The 11,125-nt window shown below is 47.0% G+C and overlaps 1 protein-coding gene across 2 annotated transcripts in view; it reads right to left on the bottom strand.

Moving 5' to 3' along the window:
- Nucleotides 1–10,558, bottom strand: part of PRDM11 (PR/SET domain 11) — a 47,655-nt gene extending 37,097 nt beyond the window's left edge. For both annotated transcript variants that reach the window (XM_082269961.1, XM_082269962.1), the window contains exon 1: nt 10,420–10,558. The gene's annotated coding sequence lies outside the window, so the exon portion shown is untranslated. The remainder of the gene's footprint in view (nt 1–10,419) is intronic.
- Nucleotides 10,559–11,125: the final 567 nt, after the last annotated feature.

The following is an 11,125-nucleotide window of genomic DNA, read 5'->3' as shown; positions in this document are numbered from 1 at the left end:
AATGAAGTCGGTGGGACGCATTTTTGCATTGAAGTCAATGGGATGTGATTTTGCATTGAAGTCCATGGGTGGCATTTTTGCACTGAAGTCACTAGGGGGAGTTTTTTTGCATTGAAGTCCATGGGACGCAATTTCGCATTGAAGTCAATTGGGACACAATTTTGCATTAAAGTCAATTGGGACACAATTTTGCATTAAAGTCAATTGGGACACAATTTTGCATTAAAGTCAATAGGACACAATTTTGCATTAAAGTCAATAGGACGCGATTTTGCATTAAAGTCAATAGGACGCAATCTTGCATTGAAGTCAAAGGGACGCAATCTTGCATTGAAGTCAAAGGGACGCAATCTTGCATTGAAGTCAAAGGGACGCAATCTTGCATTGAAGTCAAAGGGACGCAATCTTGCATTGAAGTCAAAGGGACGCAATCGTGCATTGAAGTCAAAGGGACGCAATCGTGCTTTGAAGTCAAAGGGACGCAATCGTGCATTGAAGTCAAAGGGACGCAATCGTGCATTGAAGTCAAAAGGGACGCAATCGTGCATTGAAGTCAAAGCGACGCAATCGTGCATTGAAGTCAAAGGGACGCAATCTTGCATTGAAGCCAAAGGGACGCAATCTTGCATTGAAGCCAAAGGGACGCAATCGTGCATTGAAGTCAAAAGGGACGCAATCGTGCATTGAAGTCAAAAGGGACGCAATCGTGCATTGAAGTCAAAGCGACGCAATCTTGCATTGAAGTCAAAGCGACGCAATCTTGCATTGAAGCCAAAGCGACGCAATCTTGCATTGAAGTCAAAGGGACGCAATCTTGCATTGAAGCCAAAGGGACGCAATCTTGCATTGAAGTCAAAGGGACGCAATCTTGCATTGAAGCCAAAGGGACGCAATCTTGCATTGAAGTCAAAGGGACGCGATCTTGCATTGAAGCCAAAGGGACGCGATCTTGCATTGAAGTCAAAGGGACGCAATCTTGCATTGAAGCCAAAGGGACGCAATCTTGCATTGAAGTCAAAGGGACGCAATCTTGCATTGAAGCCAAAGGGACGCAATCTTGCATTGAAGTCAAAGGGACGCAATCTTGCATTGAAGTCAATGGGACACGTTTTTTTGCATTGAAGTTGATGGGAATGCGTTTTTGCATTGAAGTAAATTATGGGGCATTTTTGCACTGAAATCAGTTGTGGGGCATTTTAGCATTGAAGTCAATGGAACACAATTTTGCATTGAAGTCAATCATGAGGCGTTTTGGAATAAAGTCGGTGGGACGCATTTTTGCATTGAAGTCAATGGGATGTGATTTTGCATTGAAGTCCATGGGTGGCATTTTTGCACTGAAGTCACTAGGGGGAGTTTTTTTGCATTGAAGTCCATGGGACGCAATTTCGCATTGAAGTCAATTGGGACACAATTTTGCATTAAAGTCAATTGGGACACAATTTTGCATTAAAGTCAATTGGGACACAATTTTGCATTAAAGTCAATAGGACACAATTTTGCATTAAAGTCAATAGGACGCGATTTTGCATTAAAGTCAATAGGACGCAATCTTGCATTGAAGTCAAAGGGACGCAATCTTGCATTGAAGTCAAAGGGACGCAATCTTGCATTGAAGTCAAAGGGACGCAATCTTGCATTGAAGTCAAAGGGACGCAATCTTGCATTGAAGTCAAAGGGACGCAATCGTGCATTGAAGTCAAAGGGACGCAATCGTGCTTTGAAGTCAAAGGGACGCAATCGTGCATTGAAGTCAAAGGGACGCAATCGTGCATTGAAGTCAAAAGGGACGCAATCGTGCATTGAAGTCAAAGCGACGCAATCGTGCATTGAAGTCAAAGGGACGCAATCTTGCATTGAAGCCAAAGGGACGCAATCTTGCATTGAAGCCAAAGGGACGCAATCGTGCATTGAAGTCAAAAGGGACGCAATCGTGCATTGAAGTCAAAAGGGACGCAATCGTGCATTGAAGTCAAAGCGACGCAATCTTGCATTGAAGTCAAAGCGACGCAATCTTGCATTGAAGCCAAAGCGACGCAATCTTGCATTGAAGTCAAAGGGACGCAATCTTGCATTGAAGCCAAAGGGACGCAATCTTGCATTGAAGTCAAAGGGACGCGATCTTGCATTGAAGCCAAAGGGACGCGATCTTGCATTGAAGTCAAAGGGACGCAATCTTGCATTGAAGCCAAAGGGACGCAATCTTGCATTGAAGTCAAAGGGACGCAATCTTGCATTGAAGCCAAAGGGACGCAATCTTGCATTGAAGTCAAAGGGACGCAATCTTGCATTGAAGTCAAAGGGACGCGATCTTGCATTGAAGCCAAAGGGACGCAATCTTGCATTGAAGCCAAAGGGACGCAATCGTGCATTGACATTATGGGTAAATTGTTCATTGGCTATAACTAGACACCTCTGCCATTAAAGACGATAGAAAAAAAAAAGAAGGTTTTGAGTTGAGCCCGGAGTTCTGTAATAAACATGCAACTTCCTCTGAGTTTACACGTCTCAGCTCACCACATACGGTTTCCTTTCTACGACTATCCAGCCCGCCTCAACCTCTCAGGGTTTACCACATCACTAAACCCCGCTCCTCCTCACACCAAATCCGGTGAACCAACTTGAAAGCTGAACTCCAGACAAACAATGAAATAAATACATGGGAGAGGTTTTATCTTCCACAAGATTTGTAGGTCTCTCCATCCAGTCCTGATAGTTACACAGCTCTGCCACACAGCACAACCCTGTCCAGCAGAGGGCAGGAGACCTGAGTTTTCCCTGCTGCAGATCATGACCCTCAATTAGCTTATGACTGAACAGTGAATGAGAAGCAGCACATTGCTGAGCTCATCTCTCTGATCTCTGCTACTGCCAGCATGATTCAGTCCTGCAGCATAACTGATTGGCTCCTTTGTGCTGCCCCTCTCTACTCTAGTCTAAACTCCTCACTTCCGGTGCGACGCCGCATTCCCTGCTAAACAGCTTCTGGGAATGCCCAGAAGCTGTGGAGGAATGCGGCGCCGCACCGGAAGTGACGAGAGGGGCCGGTGCAGGCGCATTCTGGGAGAAGAGGACGCAGAAGAGGACGCGCCGGCTTCAGCTGCCCACAACAGAGATGGCAACGCTGGAGAAGAAATTTTAAAAGTGAGTATTTCTTCTTGCAGGTAAGTGCGAACCGGGACAGATCAGAGGCTATCCATTGTGGAATGTACTAGCCCTGACTGTCCTGGGGGTATTTTTATTGAAATTTTTTTGTGGCCGGAACTCCGCTTTAAGGACCTTCTACAGTCCTGTCCAGCCCTCCTAGAGTAACTGCCTGTCTCCTGGAATCTCCTCCATGCTCCTGAGACTGTGGTGGGAGACACAGCAAACCTTCTGGCAATGGCATATATTGATGTGCCATCCTGAAGGAGTTGGACTGCCTGTGCAACCTCTATAGGGTCCAGGTATCGCCTCGTGCTACCAGTAGTGACACTGACCCCAGCCAAAGGCAAAACTAGTGACAAACAGTCAGAAAAGAGGAGTAGGGGAAAAAATGTCAGTGCCCGGCACTGTGGAGCTTGATTGGCTTTGCCATTGAACACCAGAATTGGCAAGCCTGGCACTTGCGCCCTGTGCTTTTCACCGATGAGAGCAGGTTCACCCTGAGCACATGTGACAGACGTGAAAGGGTCTGGAGAAGCCGTGGAGAGCGTAATGCTACCTGTAACATCGCTTAGCATGACTGGTTTGGTGGTGGTCAGTGTTGGTCTGGGGAGACATATACATGAAGGGACACACAGGCCACTACAGGCTACACAATGGCACCCTGACTGCCATTAGGTATCAGGATGAAATCCTTGGAGTCATTGTCAGACCCTACGCTGGTGCAGTGGGTCCTGAGTTCCTCCTGGTGCACGACAATACCCGGCAACCAGTTCCTGGAGGATGAAGGAATTGATACCATTGAATGGCCCCCACGCTCATCTGCACTAAATCCAATAGAACACCTCTGGAGCATTTATGTTTCAGGCCATCACCAGGTTGCTCCTCAGTCTGTTCAGGAGCTCAGTGATGACCTGGCTCAGATCTGGGAGGAAATACCCCAGGACACCACCCGTCGTCTCATTAGGAGCATGCCCCGATGTTGTCAGCCATGCATACAAGCACGTGGGGCCATACACACTACTGAGGACCATTTTGAGTTGTTGCAATGAAATTTCAGCAAAATAGACTAACCTGCTGCATCATTTTTTCACTTTGATTTTCGGGGTGTCTTTGAATTCAGCCCTCTTTTGGGTGATAATTTTCATTTTCATCAAACGATGTGGTGCCCTTTCCTTCCTAACACATTACCCAGTCCATACCAGTATAGATCCTAACACATTACCCAGTCCATACCAGTATAGATCCTAACACATTACCCAGTCCATACAAATATAGATATCCAGCATGAAATTTTCCCCATTGAGATCTGATATGTTTTCACAGTGTCCCTTTAATTTTTTTGAGCAGTGTGTAATAAATATATATATACACACACACACATACACATACACACTATATTGTCAAGAGTATTGGGACGCCTGCCCTTACACGCACATGATCTTTAATGGCATCCCAGTCTTAGTCCGTAGGGTTCAATATTAAGTTGGTCCACCCTTTGCAGCTTCAACTCTTCTGGGAAGGCTGTCCACAAGGTTTAGGAGTGTGTCTATGGGAATGTTTGACCATTCTTCCAGAAGCGCCTTTGTGAGGTCAGGCACTGATATGGACAAGAAGGCCTGGCTCGCAGTCTCTGCTCTAATTTATCCCAAAGGTGTTCTATCGGGTTGAAGTCAAGACTCTGTGCAGGCCAGTCAAGTTCCTCCACCCCAAACTCGCTCATCCATGTCTTTATAGACCTTGCAGCTATAACAGCTGAAGAGTTAAAGCTGTTATAGCTGCAAAGGGTGGGACAACTCAATATTGAACCCTATGGACTAAGACTGGGATGCCATTAAAGTTCATGTGTGTGTAAAGGCAGGCGTCCCAATACTTTTGGTAATATAGTGTGTATATATACAGTGCCTTGCGAAAGTATTCAGCCCCCTTGAACTTTGCGACCTTTTGCCACATTTCAGGCTTCAAATATAAAGATATAAAATTGTAATTTTTTGTGAAGAATCAACAACAAGTTGGACACAATCATGAAGTGGAACAAAATTTATTGGATATTTCAAACTTTGTTAACAAATAAAAAACTGAAAAATTGGCCGTGCAAAATTATTCAGCCCCTTTACTTTCAGTGCAGCAAACTCTCTCCAGAAGTTCAGTGAGGATCTCTGAATGATCCAATGTTGACCCAAATGACTAATGATGATAAATAGAATCCACCTGTGTGTAATCAAGTCTCCGTATAAATGCACCTGCACTGTGATAGTCTCAGAGGTCCGTTTAAAGCACAGAGAGCATCATGAAGGACAAGGAACACACCAGGCAGGTCCGAGATACTGTTGTGGAGAAGTTTAAAGACGGATTTGGATACAAAAAATTACAGTTTTATATCTTAATGTTTGAAGCCTGAAATGTGGCAAAAGGTCGCAAAGTTCAAGGGTGCCGAATACTTTCGCAAGGCACTATATATATATATATATATATATATATATATATATATATATATATATATATATATATATATATATATACACACACATACATACACACACAAAAAAAAAAAAACATTGTGTAAAATTCTAATGACAATTGCAGTCAGAGGTGTACACTCCCCTGTGTATACGGTATATATTACACAAGCACAAACAGCCAAATCTGAGCTGACGACGCACAGCGGATAGATTACATGGCATCTGAAACATGTGAGTGTGTGTCTAACCGTGATGGTCGCAGGTTGTGGGTGCACCCAATAGCCGCACAGTACAGAGGATGTGTATCTCAGCCCGGGGCCCCGATCACACATGTACATTTTAGGTGCGGCGCACTGTATGCGTTTCACATGCGCTACCAAACTCTATGTAATGTGTGTTTTGCTAAAAGCCAGGTCAGAGATGCAGCATGTTGGATGTTATATGACGCATCGCCGCACATCTATAACATACAGATGTGAATATGTCCTGGCAGGGCATCCTAGGGAGCACAGGGTGAGGGCACAGTAGTGGTACATGACATTAGAATGGACACTGGCTATGCCTATGAACGATTACACAACGGGATATGAGCATCTCCGACTGAGGACATAAAGCAGTGCAACACGTTCTACACTGCACACACCATTCCGTGTACCAGCAGGTGTGTGTGCAGTGTAGATTGTGGTTTACACAGCAGGGTGTGTGTAGTGTAGATACTGTAGACCACAGCAGGTGGGTGAGCAGTGTAGATTGTGTAGTACATGGGAGGGTGAGCAGTGTAGGTTGTGTAGTACATGGGAGGGTGAGCAGTGTAGGTTGTGTAGTACATGGGGGGGGTGAGTAGTGTTAGATTGTGTAGTACATGGGAGGGTGAGCAGTGTAGGTTGTGTAGTACATGGGAGGGTGAGCAGTGTAGGTTGTGTAGTACATGGGAGGGTGAGTAGTGTAGATTGTGTAGTACATGGGAGGGTGAGCAGTGTAGATTGTGTAGTACATGGGAGGGTGAGCAGTGTAGATTGTGTAGTACATGGGAGGGTGAGTAGTGTAGGGTGTGTAGTACATGGGAGGGTGAGCAGTGTAGATTGTGTAGTACATGGGAGGGTGAGCAGTGTAGGTTGTGTAGTACATGGGAGGATGAGCAGTGTAGGTTGTGTAGCACATGGGAGGGTGAGCAGTGTAGGTTGTGTAGTACATGGGAGGGTGAGTAGTGTAGGTTGTGCAGTACATGGGAGGGTGAGTAGTGTAGGTTGTGTAGTACATGGGAGGGTGAGTAGTGTAGGGTGTGTAGTACATGGGAGGGTGAGCAGTGTAGATTGTGTAGTACATGGGAGGGTGAGTAGTGTAGGTTGTGTAGTACATGGGAGGGTGAGCAGTGTAGATTGTGTAGTACATGGGAGGGTGAGCAGTGTAGATTGTGTAGTACATGGGAGGGTGAGTAGTGTAGGTTGTGTAGTACATGGGAGGGTGAGTAGTGTAGGTTGTGTAGTACATGGGAGGGTGAGCAGTGTAGATTGTGTAGTACATGGGAGGGTGAGCAGTGTAGATTGTGTAGATTGTGTAGTACATGGGAGGGTGAGTAGTGTAGGTTGTGTAGTACATGGGAGGGTGAGTAGTGTAGATTGTGTAGTACATGGGAGGGTGAGCAGTGTAGATTGTGTAGTACATGGGAGGGTGAGAAGTGTAGGTTGTGTAGTACATGGGAGGGTGAGCAGTGTAGGTTGTGTAGTACATGGGAGGATGAGCAGTGTAGGTTGTGTAGCACATGGGAGGGTGAGCAGTGTAGGTTGTGTAGTACATGGGAGGGTGAGTAGTGTAGATTGTGTAGTACATGGGAGGGTGAGTAGTGTAGGGTGTGTAGTACATGGGAGGGTGAGCAGTGTAGATTGTGTAGTACATGGGAGGGTGAGCAGTGTAGATTGTGTAGTACATGGGAGGGTGAGTAGTGTAGGGTGTGTAGTACATGGGAGGGTGAGCAGTGTAGATTGTGTAGTACATGGGAGGGTGAGCAGTGTAGATTGTGTAGTACATGGGAGGGTGAGTAGTGTAGGGTGTGTAGTACATGGGAGGGTGAGCAGTGTAGGGTGTGTAGTACATGGGAGGGTGAGCAGTGTAGGTTGTGTAGTACATGGGAGGGTGAGCAGTGTAGGTTGTGTAGTACATGGGAGGGTGAGTAGTGTAGATTGTGTAGTACATGGGAGGGTGAGCAGTGTAGATTGTGTAGTACATGGGAGGGTGAGCAGTGTAGATTGTGTAGTACATGGGAGGGTGAGTAGTGTAGATTGTGTAGTACATGGGAGGGTGAGCAGTGTAGATTGTGTAGTACATGGGAGGGTGAGCAGTGTAGATTGTGAAGTATATGGGAGGGTGAGTAGTGTAGATTGTGTCCTACACAGTAGGGTCTAAGTAGTACTAGGATGTGTATTGGTGTGTGTGTAGTACTCTGGGTAGGTTGTGTATTGTGTGGTTGTAGGGTGTATAGTAGCAGTTCTGTGTTTGTAGCACTGTGTGTAGTAGTAGTACAATGTGTAGGATGTGTATCTGCACTGTGTGTAGTAGTACACTGTGTAGGGTGTGTATCAGTGTGTGTGTAGTAGTAGTACACATGGTGTGTATTTGCACAGTGTGTATAGCAGCACACTATTTAGGATGTGTATGGCTGTGTGTAGTAGTTCTCTGTGTGTAGGGTGTGTATTTGCACAGTGTGTGTAGTTCTGTGTGTAGTAGCAGTAGTACACTATGTAGGGTGTGTAGTAGTAGTAGTAGTAGTAAACTGTGTAGAGTGTTTGTAGTAGTATTAGTACTGTGTAGGGTGTGTGAAGTAGTAGCTCTGTGTGTGTAGTCATACACTAAGTAGGGTGTGCCATAGTAGTTCTGTGTGTGTAGTAGTACGCTATGTAGGGTGTAAAAGTAGTTCTATGTTTGTAGTAGTACACTGTGTAGCACAGTGTGTAGTAGCAATACACTGTGTTGTGTGTAGTAGTAGTTCTCTGTGTGTAGGGTATAGTAGTACACAGGGTGTGTATCAGTGTGTGTAGTGGTCAGTGTGTAATTTATAGTAGGGTGTGTATTAGTAGTACACTATGTAGGGTGTGTAGTGTATAGTAGAACACAGTGAGTAGGGTGTGTGTGTGTGTGTTTGCACACAGTATGTAGTAGTACACAGTTAGTAGGGTGTGTAGTAGTAGCACACTATGTAGGGTGTGTAGTAGTACACTATGTAGGGTGTGTGTAGTAGTACACAGTGTGTAGGGTGTGTGTATTTGCACACAGCGTGTAGTAGTAGTACACTATGTAGGGTGTGTATAGTAATACACAGGGTGTGTAGTGTATAGTAGTACACAATTTGTAGGGCGTGTGTATTTGCACACAGTGTGTAGGGTGTAAGTAGGGTGTGTAGTGTATAGTAGTACACAGTGTGTAGGGTGTATAGTAGGGTGTGTGTGTCTTTGCACACAGTGTGTAGTGTATAGTAGTACACAATGAGTAGAGTGTGTAGTAGTAGTACACTATGTAGGGTGTGTAGTAGTACACAGTGTGTAGGGTGTATAGTAGGGTGTGTGTGTATTTGCACACAGTGTGTAGTGTATAGTAGTACACAATGAGTAGAGTGTGTAGTAGCAGTACACTATGTAGGGTGTAAATAGTAGTACACAGTGTGTAGGGTGTGTGTAGTAGTACACTATGTGTAGGGTGTGTGTATTTGCACACAGTGTATAGTAGTAGTAGCACACTATGTAGGGTGTGTAGTGTATAGTAGTGCACAGTGTGTAGGGTGTATATAGTAGTACAAAATAAGTAGGGTGTGTGGTGTATAGTACACTATGTAGGGTGTGTATATAGTAGTACACAGTGTGTAGGGTGTAAGTAGGGTGTGTGTATTTGCACACAGTGTATATAGTAGGGTGTGTAGTGTACAGTACACTATGTAGGGTGTATAGTAGTACACAGTGAGTAGGGTGTGTGGTGTATAGTAGTAGTACAGGGTGTATATAGTAGTACACAGGGTGTGTAGTGTATAGTAGTACACAATGAGTAGGGTGTGTAGTATATAGTAGTACACAGGGTGTGTATTTGCACACAGTGTGTAGTAGTAGTAGCACACTATGTAGGGTGTGTAGTGTATTTGCACACAGTGTATAGTAGTAGTAGCACACTATGTAGGGTGTGTATATTTGCACACAGTGTGTAGTAGTAGGACACTATGTAGGGTGTGTGTATTTGCACACAGTGTGTAGTAGTAGGACACTATGTAGGGTGTGTGTATTTGCACACAGTGTGTAGTAGCAGTACACTATGTAGGGTGTGTAGTATATAGTAGTACACAGGGTGTGTATTTGCACACAGTGTGTAGAGTGTGGGGCCGGATGTTGCACACACAGCAGGAATATGACACCCTGACCTCACAGGGCCTCTCCAGCTGCACCCTGAGCCCACCTGGCCTGTAACCCCGCCCTTTCCTTCCTTCAGCCCCGCCCATCGCCATAGACCACTGTACAATCCTGTCCCGCCCCTCCAGCAGCTGATTGGCCGCCTCGCCTGTCATTCGCGGTTCACGGGCGTGGCCAGCGAGCGATACATTGTAACAAGAGAGAAACAGAGGCGGGCGCGCGCCTGTGTAAGAAGCGATGCGCGCTCCCGCCCCTACCTGCACCCACATATCCCCCCCTAAGGACCCGGAACCCCCTCCAGCACCCCGGACCCGGCTCCGCTCCCCCCTCGGTACAGCCCGCCCCCCCCTCCCGGGTCAGACGGGTGTGGGCCCGTCACTCGCCCGCCCGGCCAGTCGCCACATTGGCTAGTAGAGGGGACTCACCTCTCCGGGGGCCGCGCCCGGCTGGGGGGGGGGTCCCGGGGGGTTTCCTCCGTCCCGTGCACGGGACTCTCAGAGCGGCCGCCTCCTTCTCTCCCCTCCGCCACCGCCGCCGCTGCTGCTGCCAGCTGTGACCACCATCTTCTCCCAGCACAGGAAATGACGGAGGAACCGGCGGAGCCCGGACCCCCGAGCAACCGGCCCAACCCCCCCCTCTCCACCATCCACCTCCTACACCAACACTGCGAGCATGACTGACATTAACCCTTCCACTGCCTACATGCTGGCCCATAGCCATTAACCCTTCCTGTGCCAGGCCCACACTGCCTACATGCTGGCCCATAGCCATTAACCCTTCCAGTGCCGGGAACACACTGCCTACATGCTGGCCCATAGCCATTAACCCTTCCTGTGCCAGGCCCACACTGCCTACATGCTGCCCCATAGGCATTAACCCTCCCTGTGCCGGGAACACACTGCCTACATGCTGGCCCATAGCCATTAACCCTTCCTGTGCCGGGAACACACTGCCTACATGCTGGCCCATAGCCATTAACCCTCCCTGTGCCGGGAACACACTGCCTACATGCTGGCCCATAGCCATTAACCCTTCCTATGCTGGGCCCACACTGCCTACATGCTGGCCCATAGGTATTAACCCTTCCAGTGCTGACCCATAGCCACCAACCCTTCCCGTGCCAGGCCCACA

Source organism: Pelophylax lessonae (assembly GCF_965119305.1).
Source record: "Pelophylax lessonae genome assembly, chromosome: 10".
NCBI classification, from domain to species: domain Eukaryota; kingdom Metazoa; phylum Chordata; class Amphibia; order Anura; family Ranidae; genus Pelophylax; species Pelophylax lessonae.
Note: the sequence above shows the minus strand (reverse complement) of the source record. Positions and strands in the feature narration are given on the sequence as shown.